Genomic DNA, 17516 nt, shown 5'->3' on the forward strand with positions numbered 1-17516 from the left:
AGCCATCGAACAGTTGCGAAAGAAAATGTTTGCACCATCGAAAGATTGTCGATGGTGAAACCATTTCCTGGTGCAATCGATCGATGGCTGCACGATCACCCAAGGACTGCGTGATCGACCGATGGCTACGTCAACGATAGATTGCCAAATAGCGCAGCGTGATTGGGATATCGCACTGATTTACCGATTGTGCCCAACATGTACCCTCCACTCAAAGGTACAGTTTACAAAGTAAAGTACATTTACTTATTCACAGATGTTTGCCCAACATAAAATTTCTCATTGTACATGTGCATTAACATGTACATGTATGTTCATGTACATGTACATGACTATGTACATTGTAATGTCCACAAATAAAAAGGAACTGTGCCTATATATGCATGTAAGTTTTTTTAACTGACAGCATAAAACATGAACACATGAATCAGACATTTGCAGTGTTTGCGCTGGAATTATTTTTCCAGGACATTGGTGAAATGTGTACATAATGTCATCAGTGCTTCAAGCCTCAAACATGTTTCTTTTTTTTTGTTAAGAGTATGTCCACGAGAGATCCATGCAGACCGTGACAAGGTGGGGGTCGGCGGATTCGGTTAAAATTTGGGGGGTAGGTGGGTCATAGGTAGCCTTGAGGTTGTACAAAATATTTTGCCAATCTGACCTCCGAAGCAGAAAAAAGTGCCAAAAATGTGTTTTTATTAGTGAAAAATGGTGATTTTTATGATTTTGGGGTACAAACGTTTAAACGCTTGCTGCTCAACAGGGGAAAGCTGCAGAGAAATGAAATTTGCAGGGTACTGAGGTTGTATCCTGACCTAAAACCAGGTACTCAAAATTTAGAAAAAAATTGCTCTTAGGAGGCAACGGCACTAAGGGTACCCCCAAAGTTGAGTCATAGAAATAGCGATCTTTAAGTCGCCGTAGCGTCATTAGTGCAGGTCTTTGAACAATGACACTCAGGTGAAAGAGAGTTCTTATCATGGTCTTTAAGTATCAACAATAAAAACATTGTCAGCAGTTTTTAGTATAAAATGGCAGGAGTCTGTTTTACCCCTATTTTTCGCTAGTAAAGGGACGGGGGAGGGGCATACAGTGCCCCCCCCCCCCTTTCTGTATTTTCAAAAGTCGACAACCAATTTTCATGAAATTTGCTACCAAGTTTTAGATTTCCAATTTGTAAATAATGACGTCAAAAATGTTTTTAAAAATCTTAAACAGAGGGCTTTTTTTTGGCACCTTTTTGTTCAAAAAGTGTATTTTTCACATAATTTTTGTCTTTTTGCTTGAATGTTATGAAAATTGGCAAACGTGTATATTTTTTCATGATCAATAAAATTAAAACCTATTTTAATACTGGAGACGCCATAAGGGGTGCTATAATTCCTTAACTTATCCCATTTTTAGGGTAGGGGGTTCACTTTAAATCAATATGGCCGCCACCTTTCAGAGTCCAGGATGGACTGTATACCCTGCCCGGTTTGTGGCAGAGGGAGGCCCCACAAATGTTCCTAACTCAACACACACTTGTCTTTTTGTTAACAGAATTCCTGAGATTACCAGAACACAATGAAGACACAATGGGGGTGGGGGGAGGGGTTACACCCTGCCACATATCATGCACCAAATGTGGGAATGATGAGGCTTGGATGACAATTCTGTTATTTTTTGGCATGTTAATGTAACCCGGAAAATTAATAAACTTGGAAAATAATAAATTGAATGAGAAAAACGCTAAATGTTGGGGTACTCGTTGTCAAAAATGAGATAGACCTAGATGGGGTAGGAACAAGTAGAGAGGAATTTGAATAAATAGAAACAATGACAAACAAATTTTTAGAAAGACCAAAAAAAATGATTTATTTTACCAACCAAAATTTGAAGAAAACCTTTCAAAAAACCAATAATCAAAAAGGATCCAAATTAACTTTTATCCAAACCTTAAACCTGTTATCCACCCCACCAAATAAGTAAAATGGTAGTACTACAGTCTACTTTTGTTATAAAGAACATTTTTACAAAGATGTCCTACTGCTGCTTATAAAGAGCAAATTCTGAGGTCTCGAATCTCTAGTTCTCTTTGTGTCTTTTTGTTTCGCTGTCCTTTTAAAGCAACATTTCTGTTTAAAGAGGTAGTTTGGGCAGTCTCACCGACCTTGCTATAACGAGAGTCAACTGTACAAAACTAAATTGAACTTTAAACTTAAAAGGAAGTTGAAAGAAGAAAACTGAACCAACACAGTATCAAAATAGAATGACACATGGAACAACCTAACGATCAAACTCGAAAAAACAATTGAATATAAATCAAGAAATTTGTTTTCCTTCTTAAATTAACATTAAAAAACAAGAACAGTCACTGTCTTCCAATAACAAACCATGATAACCCTTTGTTTAAACACAAAATACGTAAAGGAAGAGAACATGGAACCACTAATGCAAAAATGTTGGTAAAAAAGGATGCAATAAAAAAAAATGAAAACGGGCACTACTATCAAAATTGTGACCACTTTGTGATGATTCAGCAGTTGTTTCACCGATTGTAATCTTCATGAGCCCATCTTCTTGACGTGTTGCTAAACAATGAAGAACTAAACCAAAGGCTTCCTTTGCCTTCCTTCTATAATAATGGATGGTGCTATCAGATGCTTCGTCTAATGACAGATGAAGCTGCCCATCAACAGCAGACATTCCACCCCGAGTAAGGAAAGTGTTCAGGGATTGCAGCTCCACATTCTTTGGTCAGGGGGTTGGAGCCCAAGAAGAGTGCACCTACATCCTGTGTAATATCTCCATCAGTTGATGAGGACTCAGATGTATGCTAGAAATAATCATGAGAAAATAAAAACAGTGAGATGCGTGCTACATATAGGGTTGAAATACAAATTGATGTACTCAAAGAAGAGTGCTTACAATTTATCTGTGAAAAATGAGATGCAATATGTCAAGGTCCATTCTTAGTTCACTCTCTTTACCTCATGAACTAAAGTGCACGCTGTGTCGGTGGGTTGGAGAGATGGTACACAAGCCGGCGATGTGAAATCACTGATTGTACACTGATGCTCTTCTTGTTCCTTAGAGAGCACATCACTAGATGGTAATTGTTCCGCTGTCTGGTGCGTAACTGCTTGTTTGTGCTAAGATAGACAACCTCTACAGATACCTGAAAGTGATATGAACAGTGAGAATTAACAAAGTGTTAAGGCCACAGCAGGCTTAATATTTTTTTACAGTTAAAGATATAAAGCGGGGCGTATGTAGCCAACAATATTGAGCAAAAGATGCCTTGAACAAAAGCCATGTCATAAATTCCCCCCCAAAAAAAAAATTATAATAAATAAATAAAAAATAAGAAATCTTCTTTTATTATTTTATATTGCCTGTATTTAATTGCACTTATTACTTTTTCTTTTTCTGATGTGGCTGGCTCTGGAAGATTTGTATAAAAGGGGAAACAAATCTGAAATTGTTCTTTAAGTTGTAAATGGTCTGATGAGTCACATCTCGTGAATAAAAGTAAAAAAAACAATGTAAATGCAAAAAAAATATATATGTTTTATTCCCCAAACTGCGCATGTTCAGTGCAGTTCCAACTTTCTTTATCTAAAACAAAATAAATTCAAAATCCAGCTCTGGCTAAATATCCACCATGTGTGTCCATTGCCGAAAACCATGTGTGTGGTCCAGAGCTGTGACAACCAGTATTAATTTTTCACACAATAATAAATTTCACTGGTCCAAAGTCAACTGCATGATAAGGGATTTAATTGATATAACCTACCCAGGAACAAAGTCAGTTGATCAGAAATGGACCATGACCATGATTAATTATTTCAATTTTCAAAAATGTATTTTGTTTGATTTCTGTCTTCTTACCTGTTCCAACAGTGATCAGGGTACCCCATCGATCAAACATCTATGATCTCACGGCTAGTTACTTTATTCACACCACGGAATGGTTTGCCTTTCCCTTTATGGAGTGGATGACACCATTTCCTTGATGATGTCCAACTCAACCCTAACTTGTATCTATGCGCTGGACGTATTGTCTTATCAGTGTATGCATCGACGTCGAACAAACCACATCGCAGGAGGATCAGTTTCCACTCGACATTCACATCATATGCAGCGACTTTCCACTTCTGCAAATGGCTCCGTATGTCTTTTGTGCATCGATTAAGTTGCACTGTATTTAGTTCGCGCAGATAAGAGGGATTTACACCACATTCGATGGCTTTGCTATACTCAAAATTACTAAAATCACATTGCAGCCTCACAGACGGCATGTCCATGGCTGCCATTTTGACGGAAATGTAATGCGACGGCGCCCTCTTTCGATACCGCGCGCTAACTGGGTGGGCGGCAACAGGACATTCCCCTCCTACCAGATCAGTGCGCACCACCAAAGGTAGCCCACTCACCCACCCACCCAATAGGTGAAGTCTGCAAAATGTAGATTTTGTTACGCTCTTACAACAATTCCTGCAAAATGTCAATTAAGGGCAACCAATTGCACTCGGAACTGTCTAGGGGGATATGTAGGTTTGGTCTTGAAAATTAGGAATTTTTCAACTTTGTTGACCGTGAGCAAACAAAAACGAGAAGAGCTGACAGTTTTTTTATTTTTTATTATTGTAGTCGGATATCTGAACTATATTTCCTCCAAGTTTGTTGACTCTCAGCCCTGCATTAATTAAGTTATGGTTTACCGCGTAAAGGACTTCATTTCGTAATAGAGCTGATACGTGTTTTTCTTACGCCTATATCTCCGCAGTGAATAATGGCATATAAAAAATTTATATTCCATCGTTTAGAGGAGATTAAACCCTTTCTTTTGATATGTAGGTCGACAGTAAACGATTTAGTTTAAGGGTATAAACGAGGCTATAACTTTACACCAGAAACAACACAAATTTACTCCCCGGAAGTCACCCTTTTTGCTCAAAACTGTTGGTGCCCCGTACTCGGCCACCGTGTGATTATTTATCGAGCTACTCCACCGAGTGGTATCGTCTCAGGTGGGGATCAAATGGCCAAGATTTGAACTTAATTCGCTGACCCCCCACCTTGTCGATTTTTCAGGATTTTGCATGGTCTTCTCATAAACGCACACTTAACAATAACAACATTAACATTTTATGCACAAGAAAAACTTTTGTTGACTGTTCTCAGCAAATGGCTGAGAAACAGATTGTGTTCTATAACCAGTGAGGTTATATAGACAAAGTGAGACAGTAGGAGACTAGAAGTGGCTGATGTGGTTTATTCGGTTGGTTGTGACGCTCTCTGTCTGATTTCTTGATTCTACTGGGTTTTTATACAGTAAATGAACATTCATCTTACAGCTATCTTACAGGTTTCTTGCCTTATTAGGAATCGTTCACTAACTATTGAATATTAATAATACAGAATTGAAGGTGTTCAACTTGTATCTGGGGGCAGGGCTAGGCAAATTAATAGAACAATCAGATTTCCTTAGGCCAAAAAAAATAAGTCTCCGGTTTCTGGTATGGAGCTTGTCCAAAAAGTGGTGCGGTGACGCGGCTTTTTTTTTTTTTACCTGACTTTTTTGCTTCAAATGTCGGCTGATGACTGCAAATGGTGCCCGACTAAATTTAGTGCAAATGTATGGGAGTCCAGAGAGGCCACATAAAGCTTATTCTCGATCCTAACCCCATCTAAAAACACGTTAAAATTGTGCAGCAGCAGGATTCCAGTCAAACCAGTGAGTTTGGCGGTTTTGAGACATTATCTTTCATTGAAAAAAAACTTTTTCATTTTGCCGACGCGCATGGCTACGGCGACGCGCGCGCATACCAGAAACCGGAGACTTTTTTTTTTGGCCTTATAAGTCCGTGGGCTAAATCTCCGTGGTGCAGCCCAGCATCCACTTACGCCGCCCTTGTGGCTAAACTGGCCATTCCTTAGATGTGTCTCATTACGAGGAAAGGGGTCCTGTTCCTTGAAGGTCAACCCATACAACTTATTCAGTAAATATAAAACATGATATTTTATCATGGTGATAGTTCCTTGGATTTCCATCGACATTCAAATAGGAATCCTCTTCTATTTTCTCTTTTCATACACAGAACTCAATCTGTAGAACCCCTCTGTAGTACAACCCCTCCAGAGTGAAGTTTTTGTAAAAAGTAACACCCCCATACAAAATTGGAATTGGCCAAAGACAACACAGAGTGCATGTGAGTGTGCCTAGTCACTTTCACATATTTTGGCAAAGTGACCAGACGTATTCACAACAGTGTTCTCTTTTGTCTTTGCCCAATAGGTATGTACAAATGTTTCTTTCTTTTTATACACATCGAGGTTCCTTTATTTCTGTTGTTCACATTTTCATTTACTTTGAGTACACAGTCAATGACTTGAGTTGATCAATGGGTTGAAGGTAAATTGTTCCTTTGAATTTGTCAACTTTACTCTTTTGCCAAGTTCTCTAGAGATTGACAAAATTGAACTTTGTTTTTATGATGCTTAGGTATTTCCATTATTGTTTGTATATTCACTTTTATGTAACTTTGGATGAGATTTCAGATGATACAAGTTTGATTAGTTTTTAGCAACTGAACTTTATTCATTCACTTCATTTATAAATGGAAAGTTTCACTAAGTTTTCTGGATTTGAGGAACGTTTGGTGAAAGTTTGTGGAGTTGATATCTTGGATTCTATTCAGTTAAGAAACTGGACCATGTATGTTTTAGTAAACTGTGTTCGTAGATTTTAACATTGAATGTAAGTTTCACCATTTAGCCAAGGAAACTTCCATAGCAAGCACTAAATGTATGAAGCATGGCCTTGCCATGTTGTAGAGTGCGAATACAAATTAGGCTAGCTAGAACAATGACTTGCTTGTGTGTGTGTGTGTAGTATGGAAAGACCACCTGTCACAGAGTGAGTAGCACTGGGGGAGCAGTTAGCCTTTAGTCAAGTCCTACGCGCCTATACCCGGACCATCGGGACACGTAACGCATCCCGGATGCTGGCATGTAAAGAGACTAGCACGAGCGGCGGAGCCGCGAGGGCCTTTACTATCTCGTGGAACTAATCACTTATTCATTTATTCACGTAATATACCTCAAGCAATATAAACCAATCATCTAACAGTGGTTTGCGGTTACCAGCAACAGCAAGCGCGCCACGGCGCGCGCGCTGTCTGGCGCCAGACGACGGCTGATTTACGTTAGTAATTCTGCATTTTCATTGATCAATTCACAACGGGTAATGCATTATGCATGTCTACCAAATCGGTAGACAAATGTCAAGAAAAACATAAGCGTTCTGCACGAGATGGTAAAGGCCCTTGCGGCTCTGCCGCTCGTGCTAGTCTTTTTGCGTGTCAGCATCCGGAGTGCGTCACGTGTCCGGGTAAGCGCGTGGGACTTGACTAAAGGCTAGGGAGCAGTATGCCCCACGCCATTGACTTGGATGGAGTTGAGCCATACAGTGGAAAGTCTGTCGCTATATATATCAACAAGGGCGCTGGCCAGCCTGAGTAATGTGTTTACCTTTAAGACATGGCAGATAAGAGTTCTGGTAGTTGTGGCCATAGTAGTGTTCTCTTTTGTCTTTGCCCAATGGAAATAACGTTACTACATGACAGCTGGGTAACGAATCCTCCTCTTTTTTCTCTTTTTTTACACAGAACTCAATCCTCCATCTTATCTCTGACTTCTGGAAAGGTGGCACCAAGATGGTGGCGCATGATACCCATGCGATTTGCTCTCCTAGCTCTATTCAACTTTGTTTGGAATTAATTCCTGCCCTATTCATTCAGCAGACCTGGGCTAGAGAACAAACTTTAAAGGGAATTACAACAATATAGGTTTTCCCAGTTATTTTAACACTTGTATCACACACATTCCCTATATCGATACTTTAATTTCGTCCCCGATCATCGCCAAGCTCACTTCTCAATTTGAATTTAAGAAAGCCACCACTAGATTTCATTTAAGGCTCGGTATAATTCAAATTGTTAGCGTTCCTATTCGTCCCGTGAAGCCATTGGCGTTAAATTGACAAAGCAAATTCGTTTTTTGTCATTCGTTTTCATGTTGTTGTCATTACATTTCGTCCCTGGTGACTTAAATCGTATACGATTAGAAAATGTGCCCAATATTTAGACCAATTTGAAGAATTATGCGTATTAAAACAATGATAATTCAACATATATTTCCTTATATGTATAAATAAACGTAGTTAGCTGTAGGATATGATTTTTTATTTCTGTGTTACACAATTAACATGAGAGTCAGGGATTGACATTTCACAATATACACTTATGACATGGACACTAAGCATTAAGTTCAAAGACCTTCTTAATGTTGTTCTTTGATAGACATACCTTATTTCTGTTGTTTTATTGATATACATATTATATCAAAGAGCAACATTACGAAGGTGTTTGATCTTAAATGCTTAATTTCCATATGCTAAGCAAAGAGCATATTGTGAAAGTTCAATTTCTGATTTTAATGTTAATTGTCAAAGAAAACTCAAAACTTACAGCTATACTTTCATTTATTAAAAAAAATATTTGTTAACAATTAAAATTTAATTAATGTGCAAACAAGTCCAAAGATTGGGCACATTTTTAATAGTAACGTTGTAAGTCACCAGAGACGAAATGTAACGACAAGAACATTCAAACGAATGACAAAAACAAATTGCTTTTTCGATTCAACGCCGATATCTTCACAAGACGAATTTCAAAGATTTTGGACGAATCAGAATGCTAACAGTTTGTTTATACTGAACCTAAAATGAAATCTAGTGGTGGCTTTTTGAATTCAAATTGAGTATTGAGCTTGGCGATGTTCGGGGACGAAATTAAAGTATCGATATAGTGAATTTGTGTAATACAAGTGTTAAAATAGCTGGGAAAACCTATATTATATTGATTATAAACTATTGATATTGATGTGCCTGCACTGAATGAAGTACAAAGAGCATACGTTTAACCTCGGCTTATGTTTATTAAGGGAATACATGTGCGTTCGGGAGGTATTATAACAATCTGTTTAAGACCGGTGGGAGTCTGGATGGGTGATAATTACCCGGTCCAAAAATAAAAAAAGGCAAAAACTAGACGTTGCCAACCATATTTGTTCAATTAATTTTACTTCATGTTTACGAAACACCCCTCTGACTATAATATTGAATGCCCCTCCACAACTCGTTATCTTAAAAGGACATTGGCATGCGCGTCGCGCGTACTGCGTGTTGTCACGCAGAACGCAGCTGGGCTGGTGTAGTGTTGATTTCGGACTATGAAATGCTGATTCACTGGTTGTACTGCGCATGCATACGTGAGGAATGTGAACGCTCACCCATGAAACGTTAAAAGGCACCGGATTCCATGGTCAACATTTCATGTGACACTGGAAAAGTGTTTAAAACTAGCTAGCCATGTCTTTATCATCCGTTTAAGGCTGACCACGTGACGGGCTCTCGACCAATAGGAATGTGTAAACTGTCTTAGGTATTTATGAATCTAAAATATGTTAGTAATTTGTCATCCTTTAAATTTTTAAAATATAGGACTTGCTGTATATAAGGCTTTAATCTAAATTGTACTGAGGCCAAAACAATTTTGACAAAATGTATGCATTGACTTTTGTTCAGTGCTTCCCTCCTTGTTAATGCCTAGTACAGTCAAATTAAAGAAGAAAGAATACTGCAGATTGTTTGTACAAGGGCTTCTCTCTATAGACATACTTTTTATTTTGAACATTACTAGTTTCAATAACTGTTAGCTTGTCTTAATGGCAAAGACATTAAAATATGGAATAAATGATGATTGTTGAGAATCCGTACACAAAAAAGACAGCATAGCCTTGAAGTTCAATTATAACTTACCCTGCCTCCTGTTTTAGGGTATAAACAATTAGTCTTTGCTTCTGTTTGAATTATTGATCATTTGCAGTTCAGCTGGAATGGGATCTCACTGCTTGTGTTGATACGCACAATTCTGGAGCGAAGCTTTTAATATCACGACTTGATCTGGATTTTGATGGAAGTGATGGGGATTGGCCTAGTTTGAGCAGCGGTTTTCTTGTTAGGGGTAAGGGCAGATAAAAGCAGCTGTTGTCCTGAGGGCTGAACATGTACGATGTTCAACAAACAATAAGACTTTGTACTCATAGTTCATAAAAAGGACTTTACATGGGCTTATGGATAAGTTACTGATGTGAATGTGACTGCTACAAAGTGGGCACTTTTTATATATCAGCTTTATTCTTGCTGAAATAATCTAACCATCTGCCACAAACGCGACATTGTTGTAGGCCTAATAATCGCGCGTAATGTGTAAATTATGTACATCGTGCGCTACATGTACGTTTTGCGCACTTTCTGTCTGTGCGTACGTACGGACGGACGCACGTACGTACGTAGCATGTGTGGAAGTTCATTCCTGTTCGTTTGTACACAAATTGGGGTCGCAGCTACGCGTAATCACAAATAATTTCGCACAATTGATTTCGCCCAAAACTGATCAAAACATTTCCGCCCAGGAAAGACAATTCCACATTTGTATCAAGCAACATCTAACTACCCGTATGGAATGCTACACAGTGATTAAAAAATTGTTTCGCGAAGTCATAAAATGGATGTATAATGAGGCCCAGTTTCGGCATAAACGAAGCGAAAAGTTTACAATTCATTTTCCCCCTAATATGAACATAGAAACTGGTAGATATATATATATATATGTATATATTAAAGGAGAGACACGTTATGATACATTCAACATTATTGATATAACAGGTGAAAAGTGTTGTTTTTATGTTTATACTTGATGAATTCACGTAACTTTTTTCGCGCAAAGGGAGTGGCCATATTTGCGTGACGTCACAGTACTCCACTGGAGTAAATAAAACACGGGCGTGCGTTTGTTTCAACTTTATAGTACAGTACGCACGGCGGTGAGACAGCTGTGTGGGCTGGATATATTTTGTGCTCACAGATCTTCACTAAACCAGTAAGCACATTTAGAGTCGTATCTAATCTGAGTCATTTACTGTCTCATCAACTGTTGTCTTGAATTGCCCAAACACTAGTTTGAAAGTGAGTTAGTTTTTTTGTGCATGTTGTTCAGTTGTCATGGTTGTAGTACCTGGAGGCTACATCACATGTTGCAACTGTTTTGAGTGGTAGGCCTAGTACTAGGACCCGTAAACGTGGCGTCAATAAAAACGCCATGTTCTAGCCTCGCGTAAAAGCACTCGAAATTATCACGCGGCATGTCATTTGCCAGTATTTTAAGTAGTCCCTACAGTACAAGCTTCTGTGAATTCACTCTAGCGTAGGATGATGGGATCTGGCATTTTGCCAAGAAATTTTAGGGGGAAGAATAACATCAACACAACAACAAACCACACTTTTTTGTATAATCACCAATTATTAAACTGGAGATAGGGTCCTAAACTACACGATTACTTGTTGAAGGGTCACCAGTCTGCTTGGAGAGGTCACATCTATCTAACGTTAGGCGTAGACTGGTCACTTCATGTTCACATGTAGGCTATACAATAATAGTCGGGAATTGCCACTTTCCCCTGTGCTGAACTATACCACTGACTACTAGTCCAAGTATTATTGCTGCCTACGGCGACTACTACAGCTACATTTAGTTAACACTGATACTCATGCTCATGTCTGCCTTTTTTATGTGGGCTAGGTTCTGTAACATCTGAGGCCTAAAACCATCCTTGTACTGTACTACGATAAATCGTGTTTTTAAACCTCAACGAATTTCCTTCAAAGTTCTTTACAAAGAGATGTGCAAAATAGCGGAAGAGGTGAGGACTGCCAAGCAAATTCAGGCACACAAAATTAACAGAAGTAATGTTAACTGGAAATTATTTTGCTTCAACTTTTAAATTAAAGTATGTTTACTTTTATAATTAATATTATTTTATTATAATTATTTTAATTAATTATGTTTTAATACCTGATTAACTGAATTAAGTATTTGAATTTTTTACACAACATTTTCTTCTTTTCGTTGAGAGATAAGGGTAAGCTCTGTTCTTCACTTCATTTTAAATTACACCGCCAAAACGATAATCTCCGAAAAAATGCAATGCGGGTCCAGTATAGACTTTATAACAAGTCTTTAGATTGTTGTATTTTATCCGTGAACTTCAGTCGAACTCCATCGGCGAGGCTGGTTTAAGACTAGTACGTAATTGGCAGGGCTACGTTAAACGACTTGACGATCACGTTCTCTTACCGTTATTGCAAGCAGCGCAATACATATGCGGTGCATTTTTGCAATGAAATCCATTTGGGTAGTTCTTCTCAATACGTCAGGGACATGTTTGCAGATCTGGCGACGTTTTAACAACCAATACACTAAGCTTGGTCAATTGTGTATAGAAATAAAATTTATTATTGTGATACTTGATTTATTTGAGTCATGTATGCCATATAATGATTTCTGTCATGTCACACAACGCAAAATACAAAACCCTCGAGGCAATGAGCATACTGATCTTCCGTGGCGGACTAGAATACACTCTGGAATCTGAACCAATCAGAGTGCTCGCATAGAATTCGCTAGCGATTCAAAATACTCCAATGTATTGTGCACAAAATTGAAAATGTTTTCTCCAAGTCGGTAGTTCTATCAGAAATAGTCAGCATCATTTGATCTGGGAACCAGACCACGTGCATAGCAGCCACACCGATATTTTGCGTGGGTGGAGCCAGTAACCGGTTACCGTACGCAAAATAATTACCGACTTGGTACCAAGTCTAGTCCAGTGAATACGGTGGCCCACAACTGTCACGGCAAAAGCAAAAGCGCCGCGGCAAGCGCAAAAGCGCCGCGGCAAGCGCAACACCGCCGCGGCAAGCGCAACAGCGCCACGGCAAGTGCAAAAGCGCCGCGGCAAAACAAAAAGCGCCGCGGCAAGCGCAAAAGCGCCACGGCAAGCGCAAAAGCGTCACCGTGCAAGCGCAAAAGCGCCACGGCGAAAGCAAAAGCGCCACGGGTTTATTGGGAAGGGGTGTAATCATACATGCCGCTACTACATCAAAAAATAAAATGGGAAGGAGAATGGCCGCCACCATGTTGGTTTCTTGAGCCGGGGGTGGGTGGGCCAATGAGTTCTAGGTTCTGAGTTAATTTCTTTCTTTCTTATTCTATCTAAAAATTAATGTGGCCTGACGTTGCGAACTTAGCAAGTTCTTCTTCAGAGGCTAAAACAGAAATGACAGAGGTACATACATTAACATGCAGGGATGAAAGAAGAAACACAAAAGGAGGATTAGGTGTGAAAGGTGTGGAAAGATGCAGGGAGGGTGGATGAGAGAACAAAGAAACAAAGGGAGATGGCAAACCACAAGGGGTCTGGTATGAACAGGGGAGGGACCAGAAAGGGGAAGGATCAAAGGTCACAGGGAGTGGGAACGGACAAAAGAGTGTGGGAGTGAAGGGGGATTATGTGGGGGGGGGGGACAGTATGGAGGTGGAAAGGGATGAAAGATGGGTAAACACAAACAATGAAGACCAGGTGGATTATCTGTAACAGAAGACAATGGAGGAAGAAAAATATTAATCATTTCCAAGTTGGATGTTGAGACCATGTGGTTGAATAGTTCGAAGACGATTCATCCACACTTTCTCTCTGCTGAGGCGAACTGAGTCCTTGCGATGGCCAAGAGATTCAATGCCCTGCAAAATCATATCAGAAATGGAGTGGTTAGGCAGGTTGAAGTGATGACCAACAGGGGTGTCTAGTTTCTTGGTGTTGACCGTAGACCGGTGGGCATAGAAACGCTTCTTGAGCGTATTCTTAGTCTCACCTACATACTGCACTCCACAGACCCTGCAAGAAATGAGATATATGACATTAGGGGTGTTACAAGTGATGTTACCAATGGTTCTGTGGGTAGTGACAGAAGAGTGGCCAGAAAAGGAGTCAGACTCCTGGATATGAATCTGGCAGACAACACATCTGGAACTGCACTTGAAAGTACCATGCTGGGTGGGAGGGGATGCATCTAAGGATGGGACTTCAGCTCGAACAATCAAGTCCCGTAGATTTCGAGGACGCCTGTAAGCCAATGTGGGGCCGTTGGGGATGGCGCGGGCAAGGCGATCTGAAGTATGGAGGATATGATGATTGTCATTAGTGATTTTGCGAAGGGGAGGGAGATTGGGGTGAAACGTGGTAACCAAGGGAATCATGGGTTTGGCCATGGCATCAGGGGCCTTTCCCGTGAGAGCTAGATTTCTGGGGATAGCTTTAGCTCTGGCAATGGCACGATGAACTTGGCGAGAGCTGTGACCCCTGGCCACCAAGTTGTTCCTCAGTATCTGTGTATGGCGGGAGAAATCGGAATCATTAGAACAAATTCTTCTGAGTCTGAGTGCCTGGCTAAACGCTATGCCAGTTTTGCAGTGCCTTATTCTATATCCAAACTCTGGGCAGCTCAATTGTGTGCCTACACTGGTATACACACCGGTGAACTCATGGGCGTCGCCAGGATTTTTTCTAGAGGGGGCAAAACATATTTTTCCCAAAAATTTCTTGTATTTCTGAACAAATTCTCGATTTCTCAGTTTTAGACGGGGGCAGGGACATTTTGCCCCCAAATCATTCAATTTACACCACTATGACTTCGCGCCTCTTTTTCTTTTCTTTTTCTTCTCTTTTTCCCCTTCCCGGGGGGGGGAAGCGCCCCCTTGCCCCCCTCGCGACGCCCATGGGTGAACTAAGTCTCAAATTAACGGAACTCTTCTCTGCATGCTAGTCGGAAGGAAAAAAAACTCTTCAAAAAAATGCATCAGCTCACAGAGCCTCCCGTCCTCCCTAATTGTTTGCATCCCACGAAATGTAAAGAAATGAGGAACGGCCCTGATGGTGCTGATAGTGAGTCCCACTCCTTTATAAACTCTGATTCACGGCAGCAACTCTCTTGGAATAATAATTATCCTACAACAAATTAATATCGACGATTTATTTCCTGACCGGTTTTCCTTGGCCTTGCTATTTTCTCAGCCATAAAATCACTTCTCAAAGAATTAAATTCTGTGCTTAATAAGAATTCCTGGTGGCGGCCATTCTCCTTCCCATTTTATTTTTTGATGTAGTAGCGGCATGTATGATTACGCCCCTTCCCAATAAACCCGTGGCGCTTTTGCTTTCGCCGTGGCGCTTTTGCGCTTGCCGTGGCGCTTTTGCGCTTGCCGTGGCGCTTTTTCTTTTGCCGCGGCGCTTTTTGTTTTGACGTGGCGCTTTTTCTTTTGCCGCGGCGCTTTTTCTTTTGCCGTGGCGCTTTTCCTTTTGCCGCGGCGCTTTTTGTTTTGCCGTGGCGCTTTTTCTTTTGCCGTGGCGCTTTCGCGCTTGCCGTGGCGCTGTTGCGCTTGCCGCGGCGCTGTTGCGCTTGCCGCGGCGCTTTTGCGCTTGCCGTGGCGCTTTTGCTGTTGCCGTGACAGTTGTGGGCCACCGTAAGTGAAGCTATTAAAGATAACATTAATTGAGAGTGGGAAATTTTAAACTGTGTTTTATTTTCCAGTTAGGACCCCATGGCAGAGCAGAGAGTCCTGTGGTCAAGTTTACATTGTGTTAGATGGCTTTTCTTTACTCATGTGGACTCAAGTCGAGTCGAGTCACCAAAAAATAGCGACTCAAGTCGGACTCGAGTCGAGTCCTTGACTCGAGTCATTACAACTCTGCTTAAACATGCAGCTTATGGGCGGATCTAGAATATAAGATGCGCACCCACAATTTTGGTATGAAAAGAAAAACAAAGTGCAGGCTACAATTAACCGCCCTCCAAGCTCCCACAAAAAAAACATTATCAGTAGAACCATGTAGCACAATCAGAGGTGAAAGTTCCGTCCCCATCGCTTGTAATGAGTTCTCATCCATTATCCTTTAAAATAACTATACGCAAATTAACACCAAAAAAAATTTCGTAGACCAACAGAGAAAATGTAAACAGCCAAAAAGGGGCAATATACTATACTTCAAGGCACCAGAGATCATTGCGCTAATGGCTGGACATTCACTGTACAAACCTATGTTCATATCCAATGTACAATATCCAAACAGCAACATGGACATGCCCTGTACAAACAAATGTGAATGTCCAATGTCCAATATCAAACTAACTTTATTCTCTTGTTTGTGAAAACCAAAGATATCACATTGTTTGGTCCAGAGGAAATGAAAATGTGAAAGGAAGAATATTAAGGACATGACAACCCCCCCCCCCATCCAAAAAAAATCATCCCGGCCAACTCTTTCGCCCAGGTGGATTGCTATTCCGCCCTCGCTTAGAGGGGGGTGGTAAAGTCTAATGTCAAAATATGAAGACGCCCATCTGGGAAATGGTTAACACCGTCAATACAAGACTTTTGACACCAAAACTAATGCTGTATCCCTTAAATAACCCCCCACACCTTGAAATTCAAAATTAACCCCAAAATGGCCTTTTTTCTGGCTATTTGAGTATTCTGCTGTTCATACCCTGACTAGTCATGTTGTAGTAATGATGAATAAAGACTTAATATTTCAAATTGGAAACATTCAAGCACACAAGCATATGGAAATAACTCAGAAAGATGCTTAGCTTGAGGTGCTGCCTTGAAAGTTTAACCCCTGAAAGAGGCAACATGAGCATAGCAGGGCCTTTTACATGTATATTGGGGGATAACAATGTCTTGAAAAGGGCACTTGCGCATCCAGGCGGAAATGTATATACAGGCCCATATTTTTTTCTCAGTGCACTTGCCCCCCCCCCCCCAAATTGATGGGGGGGGGTGGGGGGCTGGTACCATCTGTCGATGGGAGTGCTGTTCTAACCGCAAATTATGCGCGCAAGTATAACTGATGTATAGTGCTTTTCAGGGCGATACATGCATAACATTCTTAAGAAGGCGCGTCCATACAGCCGACGGCACAATGGCATGACTTTTTGTAAAGTTACAACTGATAACGGGGGGGGGGGGAGTGCCCCCTAACAATTTTTTAAGTGGGTGGGGGATATCAAATGTCCTCCCTTCATTGTACTTTTTTGTCCCCGTATGAAAATATTTAGCAAATTAAGCTCAGAAAGGCTGATTCAATGACTTCAAACTCCAACAAATAATGTTTAAAAGATGATCTTTTGCTCACAAAAATGTGTTTAAATTGTCAGAAATTGCCTAAGATCGCAACACAGATCGTCTAGAATTCAAAAAGTTTCCCGCGCCCTATACCGTTAGGGCTTTGCGCTTTGCGATCGCACTCTGATCAAGGTATGTCTTTCACTTTTGAGAAGCGATTGACCCCCTTGGTGAGACATGGGAGTTGGATTTCAAAGCAGGTCTTTTGCTCTCTTTTTTAATTTTGTTTTATAAACATTCCTGTCTTATTCGTGATTGCACTGATAAATAAGTAAGCTGATTCAGTGGATATGTATGGAATTACTATGCCATCTTAAAGATGAAAAGACGAACATGGATGGACATTTTTTAATCATACAACTTTCATTCTTATGATTAATC

General features: G+C 40.4%; 1 long non-coding RNA gene across 1 annotated transcript; it reads right to left on the reverse strand.

Annotated features, from left to right (window-relative positions):
• Positions 1-2771: 2771 nt before the first annotated feature.
• LOC119742088 lies at positions 2772-4319 on the reverse strand. The gene is made up of 3 exons (XR_005272810.1): positions 3877-4319; positions 2976-3163; positions 2772-2821 (listed from the first exon to the last, which is right to left on the reverse strand). It is a non-coding gene; the product is annotated as an uncharacterized LOC119742088 (long non-coding RNA).
• Between the last annotated feature and the right edge of the window lie 13197 nt (positions 4320-17516).

The sequence above is a fragment of the Patiria miniata genome, unplaced genomic scaffold (assembly GCF_015706575.1).
Source record: "Patiria miniata isolate m_02_andy unplaced genomic scaffold, ASM1570657v1 HiC_scaffold_5, whole genome shotgun sequence".
Classification (NCBI taxonomy): domain Eukaryota; kingdom Metazoa; phylum Echinodermata; class Asteroidea; order Valvatida; family Asterinidae; genus Patiria; species Patiria miniata.